At 32.3% G+C, this 24,856-nt stretch overlaps 1 protein-coding gene across 3 annotated transcripts in view; it reads left to right on the forward strand.

Annotated features, from left to right (window-relative positions):
• The window catches only part of LOC114347035 (227 kDa spindle- and centromere-associated protein-like), a 1,075,867-nt gene that overhangs the window by 166,145 nt on the left and 884,866 nt on the right, over positions 1-24,856 (forward strand). The window lies entirely within an intron of this gene.

Raw genomic sequence — 24,856 nt, forward strand, 5'->3', positions numbered from 1 at the left:
CCCTTTTCTGGACTAAATTCATTAAATATTTCATTATCCTCCATATACATTCTCCTCATGTTCATCAATTCCTTGCCCTTTTCTGGACATAATTCTTCTTCAAATTTCACACACTCCTCCTCTACTTGTACCAAACCTTTCTCATAATTGATTACCATACCCATTTTGTCTAACATATCCGATTCAATCATAATATCATGTTTCATCTTATCAATGACAATCAGTTGTAGAATATAATCTTTTTTAATTAATTTAATATGACCAACAATACTTTTATTAACATGTGTAATCGTTTTATTATTTGCACCTACTAAACTTAACTTTGGAATTTTAAAACATGAATCTTCTAAATTCAAATTTTTAATGACATCTTGACTAATTAATGAAATCTCTGACCCTGTATCCAATAAAACTTTAAAATATTTACCACAAAATTGAACTTTAATAAAAATTAATCCCCTGAACTTTTTAGATACAACATTTGCTCCCATGTCCAAAAATTCCCTATGATGCTCGTACAGTTTGGTTGCTATATTGCCTAGCAGGTGCGATCTACAAAATTCTGTTCAAATGACTCCATTTGAACACCTGATGACGTTGATGGTTGATCAGAAATTTCACCATCCATGACTACATTATTTACACTAAATTGTGCCCTATTATCACTATTTCTACTATTGTTGTTGGAAGGCTGATTCGAACCCGAACTACCCATGTCTCGTCTTGGTGATCGTCTGCTATCACCATTATTATCATTATTATTGTAAAAATTGTCATTATTATTATTATAGTTATTTCTATAACCATTATTTCTATAATTATTGTCTCTGTAATTATTATATCCCCTATTATTATTATTATTTTGGTTATAATTATTATAACCTCCACGTCCATTATTATTTCTATTATTATTGTAATTGTTATTTGATCTATTATTTTGACTTCTGTTTTGATTATTATAATTATTGTTATTATTATTGTTATTTTTATTATTCCAATTTTGATTATTGTTATTATTATTATCATTTCTGTTGTCATTATAATTATTATTATCAATAAAATTTTGAAAATTGCCATTATTATTATTTCTAGATCTGTAAATTTGAAAAGCTTTTTCCTTTTCAATAAGAAAATTGCAGAGCATGTTGAAGTCGGTAAAATGGAAATTTAGTCGGATATTCTCTATCTGACTTTCAAAATGAACTACTATGTGGTTCACCAGTTCCTTCTCTGTTAGTTTTCCATCCAGATACTGGGCAGCACTATATAACCTCATAGCATATAGATGCATGCTTGTTCTAGAGTTGGAGTTATATCTTCCTCCAAACAATTCTGCTCTTACAACTTGTTGTCTGGACTGTCCCCAGAAAAATTCCAAAAACTTCATTTTAAAACTATCAAAATCTTGGATTTCATTCTCCACATTCGTATACCAAATCAACGCTTCACCCTTCAGCTGATTTCTAATGACTTCACGAAATTCGTGGAAGTCATTGTATTGCAAATATTTGGTTGTGAGTATACGAATAAATGGTACAGGATGTTGAGATTTATAGTCCCCATTAAAATAGATTCTGTTCTCCGATGTTTCTATAGTATGGACTATTGTTCCTTTTGTTGTATTCCTAATCTTCTTCTCCATCTTTTCTATCTCTTGCTTAACTTCTTTTACTTCAAACTTTAATTTATTCTCCAATTGATCCTCCTTCTCCTTTGATGTTTTCTGATCTTTCTTGATTTGATTTATATTTTCATCTACCATGTTAAATCTTCTGTTCGTCCACTCTGCTTCCTTTTCTATATCTTCTTCTACTATATTTATTCTTTCTTTATGCTGTTGTATTTGTGTTTTTATCTCCTGATTTTCAACAGTTAATTTAGTTTCTAAATTTTCATGTTTACTCATGATCTCTCCGTACAACTTTCACTTCTCCAATACTCTTATTTACTCTCTGTTCCATTTGTTCTTCTATTCTTTTAATGTTTTCTTCTAATTTCTTTTCCAACCTCTGACTATTTTCTTCTGCTTTTCTGTTATTTTCTTCCAACTTGTCTTCCATCTTCATTAATGTTGTTTCTAATTTTTCCCCCAGTCTTTGTTCTAATGATTGATTATTTTCTTCTGTTTTTTGACTATTTTCTACTAATTTTTCTTCTACCCTTTGACTATTTTCTTCTAATTTTTGTTCTACTTTTTTACTATTTTCTACTAATTTTTGCTCTAATGATTTATTATTTTCTTCTGCTTTTTTACTAGTCTCATCTAACTTTTGACTATTTTCATCTAATTTTCTTCCCATTTTCTTGTTGTTTTCATCCAAGTGAATTAATTTTCTTTCTATTTTACCATTATTTTCTTCCATTTTTGTTAATATTAACTCCATGAATTTTTCAAGGTCAGACTTTTCTTGTTTCTGTTCCTCTTCTTCCTTTGTCGTCTTCGAAACAGATCTACGTCCATCTGCCATTTTGTATAATATATCAGACTCAAAATTTTAATATTGATTATTTAATATGTGAAAATTTTGCCCTATATTTATCTTATCGTCCCACGTTGGTTGTTCCAATTATTATATATTTTTATTGTATTTAATTTATTTATTTATTTATAATTAATTTATTTAATTAATTATTATTGATATTTTTATTATTATTTTATTTTTATTTAATTTTACTATTTAATTTGTATTTATTTATATTATTTTATTTTAATTTTAAAATATTGATTATTTAATTTTAATATCTATTTATTGATTTATAATTGATCTATTAATCACTTACCTAACTAGCTCAGATTTAATGTAAAAACCTGCATGAAATCTCCTATCTGTGGAGGTGTGAGAAAAAGATTTCTGAAATATCAATTGAACAAAACGACACAAAAAATAAAGTTATACAAAATGGTGGATAAAGAAAAACAAAATACTGTCGAATTTGTAATCAAATCTAGAAAATATATTGGAAAATAAAAGGCTTTGTTATGCAACATCAAAAATACAAGGTAATTATACAATAATATAGATCAGATCAATATGATATCAACTTGAAATATTCTAAATTATTTATTTTAGGTTATCTCGTCGAAAATCTGAATAAAGAAATACGATGCAATGAATTTAACTATGAAATAAATTAGAGTATTTGACAAAAAAAAACTAAGTCTAAGATAACCCAAAATTATCTTGAATATTCAAAATTTGTTATACTAAAGCTAGAAAATGAAAAACATTGATTTTGATCATGATCGATTAAAAAAACTGTTCAGTACAACCTTTCACGATGTAATATGAAGATAAACCAACGAATGCTGCTATGAAGTCTCTTCAGATCCAAGAAGAAACCAATCCATTCTCCTTCACCGTCTTTTGTTCTAAATTCTATGGTAGTTACCGGCATATGCAGAACACTTCTTCACTTTTCTTATTAAATTGAGTGTCATTTTTGAAAAATTTTGCTTCACTATGAAGATTATTTATACAGGTTAGTAGAATAAAAGTTTTTGAACTTAATTTTTACGATTTACCGCATTTTTTTCCAAAATTTGCGGAGCTACTTGCAACAAGCTGTTGCCTGTTCAAAGGTCTGGAACCTTCTCCAAAATGGATTCTTTTTGGCTTGGCGTCCCTTCACAGCCAATGGAAATTAATTATTAATAACAATCCTTGCTATGAAAATTTGAATTCACCAATCAAAAAATTCCAATAAATTTGACATTTCATCAAAATGATAATTTTGATGAAAATTTTGGAAATATGAACCCAAATTGTGATTCTATTCTAATATTTGGGTATAATCTAATCTGGGAATTGAATAGGTTAAACTTTCTAGTTTATTTGGATATAATGTCTTTCTTCCTAGGTGCCCTTATTAAAGTTCTATTAGGGTTCACTTCAACGTCCGACACTTCATTTTTAGTTTCTTTAACACTTACACTCACATATTAAAATTCAAATATTTACACAATTACTACAAACAAAGGATTGAAATAACTTTCAATTTACACAAAATAAATCAGCAATTGAATATGCATAAGCCATTTCCTCAAAAGATCATTCTTATACGTTAAATTTTACCTAAAGTTTCAACACTTGTCAAAGCTATGATTCTATTGAACTGTTTTCCACATTTTTGTTAAAATTTATACTAATAATATTAATATCGAACTAACTATTGTTCTCAAATTTTAGATTGATGTCTATTTCAACATATTTTCATAAATTCACACATGCAGCTAAGTAATGCAAGACGTATCACCTTAACGAAGTTCCTTTTGAAGTAAGTTTTGGAAAAATGGAGCCTTTTGATGATTCTTACGAATAAATAAGGCTATTGTGTGATACAACTAGAAGTAATTCTCTGGTAAAACTCAAAATTCAAATTATTATAGGTTCTAGTAACAAATTTCTAATTTATATGCCATTCAAATATCATCTTTGATATAGGATTACCTATTTTGATTTCTTATGTAATTCTACTTTTATACTCTTAAATAAAATCATCTTATAACTATTTAATTATTACTAAGTGCTCTCATAACTTTAGTTCTTTTTATAATTCTTATTCTTCTCAACCTTCCAATCAACGATACCCCTCAAAAGTGGCAATAATAAAATTGATTATCCATATACTTTGGGCTTTACTAAAATTACTAAATTATCTATTATTTTAACTATTCTATGGTTTGGGTATCTTAAAAATCATAATAACTATTTAAAATCATGACAATATCTATATATATATATATATATATATATATATATATATATATATATATATATATATATATATATATATATATATATATATATATATATATACATCTTTCCAACAATGTTGCGTCTTTTCGTACTTGCACCTTCTTGCGTCTCCTTGATAGCGATGAGTTACGTTCGATTCGATAGTGAATACTTGTTATAAACTGTTTATTAATAAGGGCTGCTAATTTTGGTTTTAATAAAATATTTTTTTTAAATTCAAATTTTCATTCAATTTGCAAATGTTGCTAACTCCTTTCGGTACCCCACTTTATTAGCTCCAATTTAGTGTATATTGTATATTATTGCGTCATTACAGTGTTGCCATACTTACTTACTACAAAAAGTTCGAACACCTGTTCTCATTCATCAGCTAAATTTAGATTCCTACAAGGGAAACCAATTATAGATGTTTTAAATGGACTTTTTAACTTTGGTTACTCAATGCATTTAAAATAGATCCTCATGAATGATAATAATAATTTTATTTTATTTTAAATTGGTATTTATTTAATAGGAGTATTAATAAAACGATAATAAAAATTTTCTAGTTTTTATTCCTTGATAAAAACAACAATCATTTAAAATACAAAATTTTATTCTTTTAAATATAAACAATCATTCTTAGAGTAATGTAAAACCCAAAATTTAATAAAAAAACATGCGTTAATTTTTATTATTGCAATATGAATTTTGTATGAATACTTTAATCTTTAACCAGTTATTTTGTTCAATAGCTCAGGAAATTTATTCTTTAGTTCTTCACACTTCCCTTTTTTTGGAGGCCTTCTAGATTTGATATGATTCTTGAAAAAGTTTAGAGTGACAGACTTTTGTCTTTCTGTCCATGGAACTAGTTTTCGCGCAGTCTTATTTTTGAATGTTTTATTTTTTTTTTTCGTTGTAAAAATGGTATTCTCACTTTTAGGGCAGTCAATGAGGGTATTTGGCTCCGAATTCCATCCTACTACATCGATTTACTTGATATTTTTACAGTAAGTAGGGAATAGCTCAAGAAACAAAGTCTACCCTATGCCGATGTGATCTTTTATCTTGGGGGTGGTTCTCACCCCTTCTCGAGGGTGAAAAATGTTTTGGTTAAAATAGCCACGGAAGAGGCTAGAGAACATAATTTTAAGCAAAACTGTTCTATAATTATTTTTTTAAAACTCAATACTTTTTGAGTTATTCGTACGAATTCGTATTTTTTCGTACGAATTTTTGCGAATAAATTAAAAACTATGCATCTAATAAAAAAACTATATAACATATTTCTGTAGGTTATAAAAAACAAAGAGATTCGTCCCTTCATAAATCTTCTAGTTAAAATACAAATAGGGATATGGTAGGTAAGAAGAGTTGGTTTTTTTGCTGCATGCTCAAATCGGTGTATTCAACTTGAAATAAGAGAGAAACTGTCGATTTTAGGTGTATAATGATACTAATAACTTTTGTAGTGCTTGAAAAGACCTTTAAAATGAGCAATACTAATTGTCGATTACATGCAAACTAAGCGAGATATTCTGCAAAAAATTGATGACTAATGTATTTTAAGAAGTAATGAGAAGTATATTTAACCCCTCATCCATCAGAATTTAAATACCTACATCGTTTTTCTTCTACAATACTTTTTATTATAGTGTTATTTCTATGTTTAAAAAATTGGACTAGATTAAAGTGAATGGTTTTTGAAAAAAATAAGATCAAATTATAGAGCGCATTTTTAAATTTTCTTAGAAATCTTCCTTTTCCTCCATGTAACTCGAAAAAGATAAGAGATACGAAAGAAAGATATTACACAAAAATGTAGGGATTTTTCAGATAAAAATTTCCTTTTTATTTTTCATTACTCTATCTCTTATCATTTTCAAGTTACATGGAGAAAAAGGAAAATTTTTAAGAAAATTTAAAAATGCGCTCTAAAATTTGATCTTTGTTTTTTAAAAAACCATTCATTTTAAACCCGTCCAACTTTTTGAACATAGAAATAACACTAGGATAAAAGGTATTTTGGAGGGAAAATTATGCATTTACATTTTGGTGGATGTGGGTTAACATTACTTCTCATTTTTTCTAAAAATACATTGGTTATCAATTTTGTTTGCATCATATCTCGCTCAGTTTTAATTTAATGGACCTTTAATATAGCTCATTGTAAAGGTCTTTTCAAGCACCTCAAAAGATATTAGTAGCATTATACACCTAAAATCGACCGTTTTTCTGTTATTTCAAGTTGAATACACCAATTTGAGAATGTGCCAAAAAACAAAATATTTTCACCTACCATATCTCTTTTTTGTATAACTGGAAGATTTAATAAGGCAAGTCTCTCTTTGTTTTTTTATAACCTACAAAAATGTTTAATATAGTTTTCTTAGTTAGATGCATAGTTTTTAAGGTATTCGCAAAAAACCGTTCGAAAAGGGTTTTCAACCACGAATATCTCAAAAAGTATCGAGTTTTCAAAAAAAAATTATGGAACAGTTTTTGCTTAGAATTAGGTTCTCTAGCGAATTCCGTGGTAATTTTAACCAAAAAATTTTCCACCCTTAAGAAGGGATGGGAACCACCTCCAAGATAAAAGCACACATCGGTATAGGGTAGACTTTGAATTAGGAGATAAGTAGAAGCTAGGCCCAAAATTTCATTAAAATCCATGCAGTAGGATAGAATTTGGAGGTAATATCCTATTCTTGCTCCCATTGACTGGCGTATTTGACTAGTTGATGGTTCACTATCATCATGTAGCAAACACTTTAACTCATCGTCACCATCAACATCGCTTTCAGAAAAGTTATCTTCCAAAAGATTTTTGTCCATATCAATTTCTACTTCATCTAAAGATTTTCCTTTGAATTTGTTGGCTGTTCCCTTCTCCATTACCATCAACAGTTTCGCTATTTTAGTAGTTTGTTAAATATCATCTGGCAGTCTGTAGGAACTTCTGTAGTTCTGTCTGTATCCCATGAAAGTAGCTAATTGTTCAATCTCTCCATCAGATAAATTTAATAATTGTGATAAAGTTGCCAGATGCTTACGCAAACGAGCCGATGTTATATAAGTAGGATCTTTCGCAACGGATAATTTTGCGTGCTCTCCTAATATTTTGTAACTGATTAAATGTGAAGAAGATTTAACAGGAGCAAATAGGTAAGGATTATCCCTTGGTACAAATTCATTTCTAACCGCAAGCAAAGTATCGATATGATTTTGTACCTCGGGGTTGAACAAAACTGGAACACCCCTGCCCCTCTTACCTCTAATGGCTACTGTCTTCATTGAACTTAATAGTTTTTTTTTCAGAAGGTGAAACTGCTTTTTGAAACTCTTCATATTTTTGATTTCCGATAGAGTTAACATAAGTGTAAAAGGACATTCTCTGTAATTCTCCAGAACGTTTTCTGTTTATCAAAATTATTCTACAGTACACAGATTCAATGAGATTGTTAAACGCTTTAATATCTTCTAATTTTAGTACATTTTTGGAGTTAGTCTTTTGCGGTGCATTTTCAACTGTAGTGTCACAAATAATTCTGCAGAATTTTCGTTGCATCGTCAGCAAGTTTAACTAAATGGGATCTTAGCAATTTTAGACCATTCGCTAGTGGAACTATTGTAACCTTATTCCATTTGTTAAGATTTAAATTATTAGCTGCTTGGGTTGAGGTCTCAATACTCCAGTTTGCCTCAAATAGATGAATTAAAGTTTTAAGCTATGCCTCAATTGTAGCAGTTGAAACAGATAAGTATGCAGTTTGTTTCTTATAGGCAAAAGTGATTGCAAAATCGCAACATTGTTTGAGTGATCTCATGGCATATATTCATGGCAACATTTGGAGACAAGTCTTTTTCAGGATCATAACAAGCTATTCGCTTTGTGGTTTCAACAAAGGCATCAAATACTTTGGTCGCAATGCTGAAAACATAGTGGATATAGATGGGTCTATTTTTCTCCTTTCTTTAAATATTTTTGACAATTCCCTCATTTTGCGTGATGTAACTGCTACAAAATGCTTTTCTCTGTGCGTCTTCAAACAACGGGTTCCAAATGGACGAATTAGAAAGTCGTTCTTGGCTTCCATTGAAATCCTGTCCGCTCTCATCCTGAGAAACATTTCTTCTTTTAGTCGATGATCAATTTTAATGTTGGGACACATTTTTGATTGGCTAGCAAATTGTGCCTTCTCTTGATTGCTTCTATTTCCACATTTTTTTCTATGTCGGTATAATAGTTTGGAAGAGAAATCCTAAACAATTGTCACAATGAATGAGAACCCGATCTGGTACATAAGTCTGTCTAACAGCCTTGAAACAGTTTCCACCATCAGTTAAAAAATTTCCTAGAGTTTATCAAATAGACTTCTTCTTTAACATGATTTGATTGGTTTGGAGATAATTTCAGCCACATCGACTTCCATTGAATGGTTCCTTATAATATGGCGACCAAAATTAAGAACTTCCGTTTCACAGTAGTAACAATAATCTGGTTTTCTTTTGTAAGGGTGTTCGAGATTACCTGTATTTCTACATTTTTGTTTATTGTAATTGTGTATATGTTCTTGTACCCCAGTTATCGTTGACTCGAGGGCTGAAACATCTTTCACTTCATGGATTAACTGGTGGTCGGTACAAGTTTCTGTGAGAATCCTGAGATTTTTTTGACTTAAGTTTGTAGCACTGCTGTTATCTGAATCGGTCTCCTATAATAGAAAATATAGAATTAAAGTATATACGAGCTTTATTCGCGCAATCCGCCAAATAATTTTGTTCAGTATAAGTTATCTACTAAATAAATATCTTTGTACTTTAAAAGGTAAATAGTGCATAAATATATTCTACATCGCTAAGAAAAAGAGCTTGATTGAAAAGATTGACATGCAATTTGGTGTGCTTTTGACCTGGGGGTGAGTTTCACCCCTTCTCGAGGGTGAAAAAATATACGTTCAAAATAAATCCGGAAATGAAACTGACTAATTATAAACAACTTAGGTTCTATAGAAAGGAGAAAAAAATGATGTATGTATGAGGTCTCTAGACCCAGCAGAAGCCGAGTTCTAGCTAATGAAAAATAGGATATTCGTCAAATTCCAAAACGAATATTTCAACCTGAAATATCCAAAAATTAAAAAGGTTTCTGAGGAAAACTCATTACAACTTTTGTAAAGTGTTAAAAAAATCTTTATTTCTGTTTATAAATGAGTTTCTAGCATCAACCGTAAGCAAGTTACGCTCAAAATAAAGTTGGTAACTTTTTTTATAAAAAAAAATTGTGAAAATCACCCCATAATTAGCATCTAAAATAAAATTAATCGTTACCGCTTCACAAGTTCCTTTACTCGTGCACGTATTGTTTATATGGTCTGTTAGTTCATCGGTTCAATGTGCTTATTTTTAAAAGAGCTGTAGTAGAGAGGGCTTGAACGAATCACTAATCACGAGTGTATGCAAATAATTTTAAACAGCCATATCTGAATCCATTTTTGTCTTACTGAATCTCAAAAAAAAAGTATTCAAAAAAGCAAAGCTTACAAATTTTTGTTCTTTGAGGTTTTTGGTGCCTATCAATAATAATTTGTAACTTATTTTAAAAAAAAAAACATGTTTTTGTCAAAATTAAAAATTAAGAAAATTTTACTTTATTTCCAATTTTTTCAAAGATAAACACTTTGAACCGATGAAACTTAGAGATCATCAAAATAATACATAAGTAAAGCAACTTGTGAAGCGGTGACGATTAATTTTCTTTGAGATCCTAATTACGGGGTGGTTATCCCATTGTTTTTTTTTCAAAAAAGACGGACTAACTTTATTTTGAGCGTAACTTGCTTACTTTTGATGTTAGAAACTTAAAAAAAAACGAAAATAAAGCTACTTTTAAACTTTTCCTCAAAAGTTTCTCCATTTTTTTATTATTTCACGTTGAAATATTGATTTGGAATTTGACGAATATGAAACTATTTTTCATTGGCTACAAAACTGCTTATGCTGGGTCTAGAGGCCCCATACATACACCGTTTTTTCACTTTGTATAAGCTGTATTTCTGCTAAAAGTATTTTTTTCCGATAAAATATTCACTTTTTGAGTTATCTGCGAAAAACCATCTAAAAACATGTTTTTTTTTGTTGAAAAATGAACATATTCACTCGCAAATAACTCGAAAAATATTAACTTGTGAAAAAGGCTATAGAACAAAAGTAGTTGCTTAAAAATAATCAATTTATCCATCACCGGCCTTTTTTTTAAAGCATGTTTTTTCACCCCCGAGAAGGAGTGAAACTCATCCCTAGGGCAAAAGCACACATCGGCACAATATCACTTTCTTTCTTAGCCTTGTTAGCTATGTGTTTGCCAAATTTCATGTCAATATAAACGGTTGTTTAAAATTTGGAGCAAAAACCGTGAGTAAATGGATTTATTTTTAGTAAGAGTACATTATTCCTTTGAAATGATATATGTACCTATTTTTACAATTATTGAAACTTAAAACAAGTGGTCACAAAAATGATTGCAATGACGTCCAAATATTTGAATATTTACCATTTTTTTTTAAATTACAAAAAATTACTTTTTAATTTAATGCTGTGCTAGTAAGTTTATTTCAATTTATCCAATAAATGAAAACAGTAACTGATTTCTTTAAAAATGTACTTAACAAAGTTGTGCATTTAACTTCTTTAACTGATTAAGTAAGTACTGAATTGAGAAATATTATCAAAAATATTTTTAATATATTTTACTCTTTTAGTGCATAGGCTAATAAATCTCGAAATCAAAAAGAAAAAATAATTAAAAAATTTTCCCTTCTAATAAAAATATTAACATAGAAATTCACTTACCTATTTGTTTGAGGATTAAAAGAACACAATAAATATACGACGCAATAAGCAACAGGACGAACAAGTTGATATATTAAAATCAACGAGAAACAAACCGCCGAAAACAAACTAGCCAAGGTCGAAAGATTCTGTTATGTTCTAAAAATAGATACTCTGGGCAACGTTGTCATATCTCCTATTTTGACGCAATAATGTTCTAAAGGAAACGAAATATACGGTAAATATGTATATTATAACCGCGCCACTTTCGTCAACTCGCTGAACTAACATTATTCATTTGGTTACAAGTTTAGAATATTATTGCGTCTCACGATTTTTAGGAGAAGTTTAATATCTCAGAAATCTAACTAGAGAGCGGCATGACGTTTTGGGCTATGGTTAAATATAGAAATCTGCATTTAACTAAGGCGCCATTTTTAAATAGAAGTAGTGGGAAGTCCATAAAATCAGGATGGTTTTATTGCGTCCAATATTCGGACGTAATAGTTCGAAGGACGCAACATTCAATGCTACGGTATATAATATGGAAGCAATAATGATATAAATATGAATATATATATATATATATATATATATATATATATATATATATATACATCCTACTATCAATTTGGCATCGATACATTATGCATTTACCATCGATTTGGCATCGTCTTGCAAAGTGGCATCTGTATATCGATGCCACTTTACACTACCTTAATAACTTTATTCCTGTACTTGCTACCAGAAGTCTAATCAGCTCGGTAGTTAGAGATTTGATTCCTTGATGTTACTTTAATATATCAGCTTTCCTTGTTTACCTCTTACTAAGTTATATAAGTTTATTCCATAAAATGTTTGAGTCCAAAATGATCGTACAGTGAAAATATTATATACATTTAGTTCAGTGTTTTACCGTTTTGTCGCTGCCGTTATATACATGAAAACGTATATCCCACTTTCATTATCAATCATTTTGGCATCAGAAATTTGGCATCACTGTTGAATACAATATTATTCACAACGAAAAATAGACAATTTGAGAATGTATATATTATTTTCATAAAGAAATCAGTCTGGCATCATGTTTTATTGTTTTCACCCAATTTTGAAAAAATGTGAAAACTTTGTATTATCCACGTCCGTCTGTCCGTCTGTCTGTAACCACAACTCCTCCGTCAATATACCAGCTAGAATGACAAATGAGGTATCAAATGAAAGCTGATAATCCAAGGATGGTACTAAAGGTGAGATATTTGACCTTGGCGGTCTGTCCGTCGGTCTTTACGACCGCGAATATAACTCCTCCATCATTATACCAGGTAGAATGACAAATGAGGTGTCAAATGAAAGCATATAATCCAAAGATGGTACTAACGGTGAGATATTTGACCTAGGCTGTCTTTCCGTCGGTCCCTCCGACCGCAAATATAACTCCTCCGTCATTATACCAGGTAGAATGACAAATGAGGTGTCAAAAGAAAGCTTATAATACAAGGATGGTACTAAAGGTGAGATATTTGACTTAGGCGGTCTGTGACTCGGTCCCTCCGACCGCGAATATAACTTATCCGTCATTATACCAGGTAGAATGACAAATGAGGTGTCAAATGAAAGCTGATAATCCTAGGATGGTACTAAAGGTGAGATATTTGACCTAGGCTGTCTTTCCGTCGGTCCCTCCGACCGCGAATATAACTCCTCCGTCATTATACCAGGTAGAATGACAAATGAGGTATCAAAAGAAAGCTTATAATACGAGGATGGTACTAAAGGTGAGATATTTAACTTAGGCGATCTGTGCGCCGGTCCCTCCGACCGCCAATATAACTCCTCCATCATTATACCAGGTAGAATGACAAATGAGGTGTCAAATGAAAGCTTATATTCCAAGGATGGTAATAAAGGTGAGATATTTGACCTAGGCTGTCTTTCCGACGGTCCGTACGACCGGGAATATAACTCCTCCGTCATTATACCATGTAGAATGAGAAATGAGGTGTCAAATGAAGGCTGATATTCCAAGGATGGTACTAAAGGTGAGATATTTGACCTACATGGTCTGTCCGTCGGTCCGTCCGACCGCGAGTATAACTCCTCAATCATTATACCAGGTAGAATGATAAATGAGGTGTCAAATGAAAGCTTATAATCCAAGGATGGTACTAAAGGTGAGATATTTGGCCTAGGCAATCTTTCTGTCGGTCCGTACGACCGCGAATATAACTTCTCCGTCATTATACCAGGTAGAATGACAAATGAGGTGTCAAATGAAAGCTTATATTCCAAGGATGGTACTAAAGGTGAGATATTTGACCCAGGCTGTCTTTCCGTCGGTCCGTACGACCGCGCATATAACCCCTCCGTCGTTATACCAGGTAGAATGACAAATGAGGTGTCAAATGAAAGCTGATAATCCAATGATAGTACTACAGGTGAGCGATTTGACCTAGGCTGTCTTTCCGCCGGTCCGTACGACCGCGACTATAACTTCTGCGTCTTTATACCAAGTAGAATGACAAATGAGGTGTCAAATGAAAGCTGATAATCCAATGATGGTACTACAGGTGAGCGATTTGACCTAAGCTGTCTTTCCGCCGGTCCGTACGACCGCGACTATAACTTCTGCGTCTTTATACCAAGTAGAATGATAAATAAGGTGTCAAATGAAAGCTTATAATCCAAGGATGGTACTAAAAGTGAGATATTTGGCCTAGACAATCTTTCTGTCGGTCCGTACGACCGCGAATATAACTTCTCCGTCATTATACCAGGTAGAACGACAAATAAGGTGTCAAATGTAAGCTGGTAATACAAGGATGGTACTAAAGGTGAGATATTTGACCTAGGCGGTCTGTCGGTGGGTCCGTCCGACCGCGAATGTAACTCCTCTATCATTATACCAGCTATAATAATAAATGAGGTGTCAAATGAAAGCTTATAATCCAAGGATGGTACTAAAGGTGAGATATTTGAGCTGGGTACTCTCTCTGTCGGTCCGTACGACCGCCAATATAACTCCTCCGCCATTATACCGGGTAGAATGACAAATGAGGTGTCAAATAAAAGCTTGTGGGTGAAAACCTAGGACTTACGAAGTCCAATTTAAAAATAGGGCATATCAGAGATATGCCTTAGACATCATAGAAGACAATGACACAGAAAAATCAAACAAGCAATATGTCAAAAGGGCCTTAGTTATGTATCTTCGGTCCTGTTGGTCCAATCGTGATGTATAGCACCTCAAATGATAGGATTTGACAAACAGAATACAATGAGAGAAAAATCAAATACAACCTCATGTCAAAAGGGCCTTAGTCGCGTATCTTCGGTCCTATAAGACCAATCGTGACGTACGGCATCTCAAATAATAGGACTTGACAAATAAAATACAATGACACAGAAAAATCAAATACAGCAACAAGTCAAAAGGGCCCTAGTTATGTATATCTAGTCCTATTGGTCCAATTGTGACGTACAGCAGCTCAAATGGTAGGGTTTAATGAACAGAATACAATGACACAGAAAAATCAAATACAGCAATATGTCAAAAGGGCCTTATTTACGTATCTTCGCTCCTATTGGTCCAATCGTGGCGTACAGCACCTAAAATAACTGGATTTGACTAATATAATACAATGACGTATGAAAATCAATTACAGCATCATGTCAAAAGGGCCTTAGTCTTGTATCTACGGTTCTATTGGTTCAATCGTGACGTACAGCGTCTGAAATGATGGGATTTAACTGGCAGAATAAGATGGTGTAGACAAATGAAAATGACGGCATGTAATAACACTTTAAAATTGTAGAAATAAAATGGATTAACACACATGGTATGACATATTAGGTGAGAGTATTTAACAAATAGAATACGATTACATACGTCCAGTTTTTGACAAGCGACTTCTCTACATATGATAAACGCGAAAGGGCCCCAACGTTCACTGCTCGACATAGGCCTCCCGTTCACTGCATATACCCACTGCTTTCTGACGCTGTGACTTGAGAGGATAGGATTTAACGAATAGAACGACAAAGAAGACTAAACAAGGCAGCTCACGGGAAAAACACAACTGTCCGTTTTATACTCTACAGGGAAGCATCAAATATTCAACGTAAGAATATATTAGAGTATAACGGTATGATAAATCTTTTTCTTCTTTTTTTCATTTAGTGCATTCCGTACGTTTTTTAAACATAAACAGGAGAAGTTGTTGAATTTCTGAAGTCTATAAAAGAATTTCTTAACAAACCTTTTTTTAATTGTGTTATGGATTATTTTTAAGAATGTGTTTAAAAGGCAGTTCGCAGGCTTATTGTTCAATGGTCTTATCACTTTCAAGCGCCTGTCTTTTTTGTAGGACTATTAATTGTTACTTGTGATTTCAACCATTCTAGCGGGGCAATGCCTTTTCTATAACTGAAATGAATATTGTTATCCATTTAATTTTTTTCCTCAATTAATTGAATGCCTCCTACTGGTGTTTGGTCTAAGCTTACCGCTTTTCCCCATTTAAGCTAAACTGCTCGTCAAAAGTTAGGGATATAGAAAATTATGCTCATTTTCATAGCTAATTTTTTCGAGAACAGATTAACGGATTCCACTATTTTTTTTTAATATTTTAGACTTTTCTTTAGTATTTACACAGTTGTGCAAAGGTTTACACAAACTTCTTTTTTGTACTTATACCGAGTGGTAGGTATAAGTACAGAAAAGAAGTTTGAGTAAACCTCTTGATAGGTATTAGTTACGTATCTTCACTCCCATTGGTCCCAACGTGTCGTACGGCGGCTCAAATCATTGGAATCAGCCAACAGAATACAATGACTAGGGAGCGGATTTATATGCGATCAATTTTGATGAAATATTCGCATATATATGCGGTAAAAAATTACGAAATATGCGCAAGATATGCACAAAAATTCAAAAAATGCGCATTTCGGGAAACCACAAATTTTCTGTCTTATTTAGTAATCTTATTTATTATTTTTCAAATAAAATCATTTTTTATATATGCAATTTATTCACAGTTTTTACAAAAACTGCTACCAATAGTTACCTATTTAAAATAAAACAACAATATCACTATAAATATATCTTCGATTATAATTCACTACAATGTGTTTTTCCAAATTCTTTACGAGGAAACATATTCTTTGATCAGACAAAATATTTTTATAACTTGAAAAACTCCTTTCAACATCGATAATTGGTGCGTATTTAAAATAACTTGTTAATTTCCGTTAGAAAATCGTAAAACTTTGGCTAAAGGTGTAAATTCTCTTAACAATAGAGGATTTAAAAAATCACCAGAATTATAGGTAGGTACCTACCCTAATAGCACAAGGACGTCCAATGGACGTCCTTCACGGACTTTAGGGACGTCCGTTTTCGTCCGAGGAACGTCCTTTATACGTCCTATTTTGGTCCAAATGTCGCGCTACCGAACGTCCATTGGACGTCCATCTAATGTCCGAGGGGACATATATTGGATCTTAATCGGACGTAAATTGGACCTTAATCGGACGTCCTAGGGGACGTAAATTGGACCCTAATCGGACGTAAATTGGACCTTAATCGGACGTAAATTGAACCTTAATCGGACGTAAATTGGACCTTAATCGGACGTAAATTGAACCTTAATCGGACGTAAATTGGACTTTAATCGGACGTAAATTGGACCTTAATCGGACGTAAATGGGACCTTAATTGGACGTAAATTGGACCTTAATCGGAGTAAATTGGATCTTAATCGGACGTCTTAGGGGACGTGAATTGGACCTTAACAGGACGTCCAATTTTGGTCCAAATTCCACGTTGCCAAACGCCCAATGGAGGTCCACCTAACGTCCGAAGGGACGTTCGGTGGACGTCAATTGGGCCTTCATAGGACGTCCCAGTTTGGTCCAATGTATTGCTGCCGATCATCCATCTAACGTCCTGGGAGGACGTTCGGTGGACGTCTAGAGACGATATTTATACCTGTGGAGAATGTATTGTGGGAAATAAAAAATATATTTTTTAAGGAACTTATATTACATCTTATATTAATTTACAATTATTGGATATTAGATTATTTACATTAAATTATAATTACATTTCTCCAAGAAATTAACGCACCACCTTAAAAATGGGCCATTTTTGATGTCTCGAATTTCCTAAAGCCATTGTCCCATCTAAGTGATTTTTTTAATAATATTATAGCCTAGGCTATATGGGCTACCTCCATAAGCTTGTCATGCACGGGGAGCTATACTGTAATAATATTATATCACATCGCTGAGGGAACTCTACATTACATATACTTTTCGAATCAAAACTTTTATTCTCTTAATATTATTACTTAAAAAATATATACTACATTCGTCTCGCTAAACTCGAAAAATAACTTATAAACCATTAAAATCTCCAAAAATATAAATGACATAAATGAGAATTGGCACAATTATTATTATGGTTTTAAGTTGATTTTTCGGATTTAACTACAATATTATGCAAAAAATTATGTTATATCGCAGATTTAAAATGGGTTTATCTCGAAAACAGTTATATTAAGTTTAGCGAGATGATTGTAGTACACTTTTTTTAAGTAAAAATATTAAGAGAATAAAAGTAGACTGGTACGCAGTCTGATTTTTGCATAAGAGTTTAATGAAATGGTAACAAATCAATTGGAAGTTCTGTCCGACAAAATACATGGAACGTTTTCGGTAGTCTGATGTTCCAAGTTTTTAACCTGTTCCACAATTAAAACTTCCCCGGTTCCAGTATTCCCGTACATCAAAGTTTGTCCGACTAGACACCGTGAAGCTATTAACAAATTTTCAGCTTGCTGTTAATCAACTTTTTTTATTACGCGGGATCCAGGTCTATAAATGAATACAATAAATAAGTAGGTAGGTACATATTATACACTTATTTATACGAGTACAATTAATAGTAGAGCTGGTTTTTGGGATGTTACAAGCAGCATTTGCATTTCCACAGAGATACTTATGACAGAAATAATAAAATACCGAGACGGACTATTATTATAATAATTTACAATAGGACCCGACGGCCGACGCTATAGGGACAGGTAAAATTTATGACTGAACAATGCACCGAGCATCGATACAAGCAATATGTACCGGTCGAAGGTTATTTTTTATTGTGCCAAATGGACGTATATAGTACCTACCTTTAAAAATCGAATACACAAATTAAAAGATATTTAACAACCATAAAGATTTGTCAAACTCTATCACCGACTTCATGAAAACAAGTATTACTACATTCTTTGATGGTTTTTGCTGTAAATTTTAAAGGATTGACATGAAATTTGGCATACGCATAGCTAACATGCCAAAGAAAAAAAGTGATATTGTGCCAATGTGTGCTATTGCCCTGGGGTGAGTTTCACTCTTTCTCTGGGGTGAAAAACGTTCAAAATAAGTCCGGACTTCGATAAACTGATTAATATTAAGCAACCTTTATTCCATACTTACAAAGTATGTGTACTTACAAATTAGTATGTGAATTTGGGGGTGAGTTTCACCCCGAGGAGGGGTGATATACAAAATATAGATAGATACACAAAAGATATACAAAAATGTTTCAAAACATCGAAAAAATGTGGTAAAATGCAAATATACATATCATATTATGATAAAATTGCGATTTTGGCGATTTGCCTTTTTGGATAGAATGATGATGATGTTGATTAGGATAAAACTGCGAAGAATTTTTTTATCGAAATATAGTAAAAAATATGAAAAATATACCAAAAAGCTTGAAAAAATATGTAAGTATGTAAGGAAAAACATAAATAATTCAATAAACTTTTGACAACACAACACAAAAGTTTGAAACACTCACTATTTGGATTGGTTGTCCTGGCTTGTGATTTTCTTCTTTGCAGATGACGCTCACGGATCGATGTCAATGTCCAACGGACGTCCGAGCACGGACGTCCAATGGACGTCCAAAGGACGTTTATATTTATTCAACACGTAAGTACGTCCAACGTCGGACGTCCGAAGGACGTTCATTTATAGTCCATCCGCATTAGGACTAAAACTGGACCTATTTTGGGCACACGTACGCTCAACTTCAAAAAGATGCTCTCAATATTCATCTGTAGTAAGGATACATTGATAAAAATTATATTTTTGCTTATTAGAATTAACCACCAAACTTCTATCATCTTGGTAACGGGAATAATAAAACATTATAAAGTCCACTTTACATCAACAATAATTGAACAAGAAATTGACGACAAGTTATTCAAGGTCAAATTTGGCTTATACAAAACACAATTCTACTTCCAATTTTGCCGTGAATAAACAGAAAATAAAGAAATTTGACAAAATAAAACATATCCAATTGTTCTATTTCATCAAATTCCTTCATTTTCTTTTACAAATCATACATTTTGTACTCGTCAAATTTGGCCTTGAATAACTTAGTCAATTTCTTGTTCAATTTATTGTTGATGTAGAGTGGACATAACGAATAATTTACCGATCAGATTTTCACACTTTACATAAAAACAAAAACATGTATTAGATATTAAACTACATATACAGTTTTGAATTAAATATGATTTATAATCTTTTCCATTTAAACTATTTTATTAACATACAGTGGAACCTCGAAAGCTCGGATTAATCGGGACCGCGGCCAATCCGGGTTATCGAAAATCCGAGATAGCCGGAGAATATGGTAAAAATTAATAAAATACGGTATACTTACAGATAAACTCCGTTAGAATTGAAATAACATGAAATATATTTAAAAATATGCACAGTGCCTACTCACTAAAATTACTAAAAAAAACACCAAACACAAACGTAAGCAAACGGAAGCGAACAATACAAGACAAACAATACAGTCACAACGATGTAATGTTATTTAAGAACAGTGAAAACTAAAGATCATTGTTTATAAAAGAATTTTTTAAATAGTCTTTCCTAAACAATGCTGATAGTTTGAAATAAAAAAGAATAGGTACTACAGACAGGTGGCTGTTGTTTCTGCGGCGTGTGCTATGAGTAATTTTTAATATCGTATAGTTCAAATTACACACATACCTACACATTATCTCTCAAATATTATATTACAAACATTTTTATTGTTGAAAGGTTTGTCTGATAATTAACTATTTTGATGGGAAATAAGCCACAATTAAATTGAAAAATACAAAATATTGAAAATCAAAATGTTTATCTGATTAAAATCGGTCCGGGTTAGCCGGACTTCCGGGTTATCGGGGGCCGACTTATCGGGGTTCCACTGTAATTAAGTTAATATTTTATTAAATAATTTTGCTGTTTAATCCCCTTATTGGTAGAATATGTCCAATATGGACGATTGGAAAAGGTCCGTATTTCGTCCGAGTACGGACGTCCAAAGGACGTTCATATTTATTCCACCCGAAGGACGTCCAACACCGGACGTCCGAAGGACGTACATATTTAGTCCACCCGAAGGACGTCCAACGCCGGACGTCCAAAGGACGTACATATTTAGTCCACCTGAAGGACGTCCAACGCCGGACGTCCAAAGGACGTACATATTTAGTACACCCGAAGTACGTCCAGCGTCGGACGTCCAAAGGACGTCCGTTTATGGTCCATGGACGTTAGGACCAAAAATTGACCTATTTTGGACGTCCAAAGGACGTCGTGTGCTATTAGGGTATTAAATATAACAAAAGTATATAAAATTCGGATTTCCGGGTAAAACATCCTTCGTCATTTTAACATCCTACAATCATTTCATAACGGCGGCGTATTATCCTATAAGTACTTTGTGTAGAGATCGTTTATTTTCTAAGAAAAAATGAAAGGCGGTTAATGAGCTGTCTCTCTTGGTTCTCGAATTAATACAGACCACAGCCTGTGCGTGGAAATATTTTGTCGAATTAAAAAATTTAAATTTTGTTTTGGACTAATGAAATAAAACATTTTAGTAGTTCCAAAATGACACAAAATCTAGGCATCGGATAAAAAAGTTTATTTGAAGAAAGTGTATTTTTTTGTTCTTCTTAATGGCGGTACAGGCTCGTTTTTTTAATATTGTATTTAATTACAGAATAATTTTCAAATATTACCTAATATATTTTTCAAATTGGGCTCTGTACCGCCATTCTTTATTATATTACGGATATGTGTGCCAAATATCTTGAAAAAATATTCAAAATTACAGCCGCAATCTTGGAACGCGTTTTGGCTACCTGTTGATCGCTACTGTATCACCTTAAACAATTTTTTAAACAAATTCACAAAAATAATTTTTTCATTACGAACGATTTTTTAGATAAGTTGGGTTATTCTGAGCAAAAAAGGTATCTTGAGATTTTTCTCTAAAATTGATTTTTGTCGAGTTATATGGCCATTTTCGCATTTTTCAGGTTTTAAATCGCGTATAACTCGACAACAATCAATTTTAGAGAAAATTGACAAGAGACCTTTTTTGTTCAGAATGTCCAAAATTATCTAAAAAAAAATTGTTCAAAGTGAAAAAATTATTTTTGTGGATTTGTTTAAAAAATTGTTTAAACAATTTTTCGACCACGGCACCTTGTGAATATGTTATAAGGACCTCTTTTTGAGTAAGTTTGTGCAAAAAAATCGAATCGGAATAATTTCACTAACAGGGGCGACGATAAATCCGGGACTATAGCGCTAATTATTAATAATTAAAAATAACAGCTTTGTAATAAAATAATGACAAAAATCTCTTAAGGACCTTGAAGCAAGGGTTTGAAACTTGATCTGCTCACTTTTTAATTTCATAATAATAACTTTTAATCGAGTTATTAAGACTTAAAAATGGCCATTTTCGCATTTTTCAAATTTTTAATCGCATATAACTCGACAACAATCAATTTTAAACAAAAATGGCAAGACACCTTTTTTGCCCAGAATGACACAAGTTATCTAAAAAGAATTGTTCGAAATGAAAAAATTGTTTTTGTGAATTTGTTTCAAAAAAATTTTTTAAACAATTTTTCGACCAATGCACCGCCCGGCACCCTTTGGATATGTTATAAGGACCTCTTTTTGAGTAAGTTTGTGCAAAAAAATCGAATCGGAATAATTTCGCTAGCGGGGGCGACGATACTGCCCGGTCTACTTTTGATGCTGATGGTGATAGAATAGATACTTTTTATATAACAAAAATAAAACTTTTTTAAACTCTTTAAAAAATTTGTGGCGGGTTTTCCCCGAAAAGTGCGTTATTTTTTGGACATTTTACGTTGAACTAGTCGATTTGGAATTTGACGAATAAGAACCAACTTTTGATTAGCTCCAACTCTGTTTTTATTGTGTGTCCAGACTTCATACATACATCATTTTTTTTACTGTTTTATAAGCTTTATATTTGCTAGGAATAGTTTTTCGATCAAATACTTACTTTTTGATTTATTTGCGAAAAACCATCTAAAAACAAAAGTTACAAGGAATTTAATTAGTTTATCCACTTACGGACTTATTTGGACCTATATTTTTTCAAACTCGAGAAGGGGGTGGTACTCATCCCCAGAAAAAAAGCACACACTGGCACACTGATGTTCATTTCGCGAAATATCGCAGGGTTCGTATTTAAAATTTTTAATTTACTCCTCACCCCTTTCCGTGGGGGTTCGTTTTTGGTATCATTCGATAGACTTTTGAAAAATATTGAACACGCATTTTTTAGTTTTTCGATCTGACGTTCATTTCGCGAAATATTCGCTTTTTTGTGAAACTTTGTGACTCGCCCATCATTTCTTCAGATTTGGGAACACTTAATAATCGGAGGGGGCCAAGTCAGGAGAGTAAGCCGCATGAGAAAGTAATTAGAACCCCAACTCGAATTTTTGCTACTGTCACAACGCTCTTGTGAGTCGATGTATTGTCTTAGGTCTTGAGAACACTTTTTTCTTCTGCTTATGGAGTCGTTTTTCATTCATCACATACCGGAACTCACCACATAAATTTTGAAGACCCTGACATCAAAACTGTATTAAATTATATGTGATCTAAGTAAGTTAATGAAAAGTCAGAATAGATAGAGTAGAACACTTATAAAAAAAATTGTAACAAGCAATTGGACATCGTAAGTTCTAATTTTTCACAAAAAGTGACCGGAAGTTGAACCGGCAGTCGATATTTGAACCCTTCGTGTAACTTTTTGTCAGCTGATATGACGGATGAATTTTGTTCACCTACAGATATGGACGAACAGACAGGCATGAAACCGGAAGTATGTATTTGTTCTGGTCTTTCTTAGTCGTGTTGACCAATAGTTTGTACTATTTCGACGAATTTAAAACAGTACTTTCGGTTGCAACTCTGGAACAGGCAGTCCGAGGTCAAACTTCTCACATGTAATATCATATTTTGGTTATAGGCTTTCATTTGACACCTTATTTGTCATTCTTTCTGTCCTACTAATAGACGAGTTGTGTTTATTGACGGACAGACATGGATAATTCTAGGTTTTCACATTTAATGATAAAAACAATAATTATACAATTCAGTTAACCTGACTATATCATTGTGATAATGACTTCTTATCTAAAAGTGACAACGGCAATAATTGCCGTTGTAATAATTATTATTCCATTCACTCACGATAAAATATCGCAAAACCTCCAGATTTTAAAGAACCGCTTGGATTGACATAAAATTTGGCACACACGTAGCTAAAATGCCAAAGAAAAAAGTGAGATTATGCCGATATGTTCTCTTGTCCTGGATGTGACTTTCACCCCTTCTTGGAGGTGAAAAAACATACGTGCAAAATAAGTCCGGAAGTGGATAAACTGACTAATTCTAATTCTAAGCAAATTTTGTTCTATAAAAGTTTTAGGTCAATACTTTTCGAGGTATGTGCGAGTGAATATGTTTATTTTTCATAGAAAAACACGTTTTGGACGGATTTTCGCAAATAACTCAAAAAGTAAGTATGTACATATTTTATCGAAGAAAATATTCCTAGCAATAATATAGCTTATGAAAAAGAGGTGTCAGTATAAGGTCTGTAGACCCAGTAGAAGCAGGGTTGCAGCTAATGAAAAATAGGTTCTTATTCGTCAAATACCAAATCGAATATTTCAACGTAAAATAACCAAAAAAATAAAGCACTTTTCGGGAAACACTCATCATAACTCTTTTAAAGTGTTTAAAAAAAAATTTTTTTGGTGTTTTTAAAACAGTTTCTAGCGTGAAAAGTAAGCAAGTTACGCTGAAAATAAAATCGTTCCCTTTTTTTTGGCAAAAGAAAGTCATGAAAATTAATTGTTACCGCTTCA

Source organism: Diabrotica virgifera, chromosome 1 (genome assembly GCF_917563875.1).
Source record: "Diabrotica virgifera virgifera chromosome 1, PGI_DIABVI_V3a".
NCBI classification, from domain to species: domain Eukaryota; kingdom Metazoa; phylum Arthropoda; class Insecta; order Coleoptera; family Chrysomelidae; genus Diabrotica; species Diabrotica virgifera.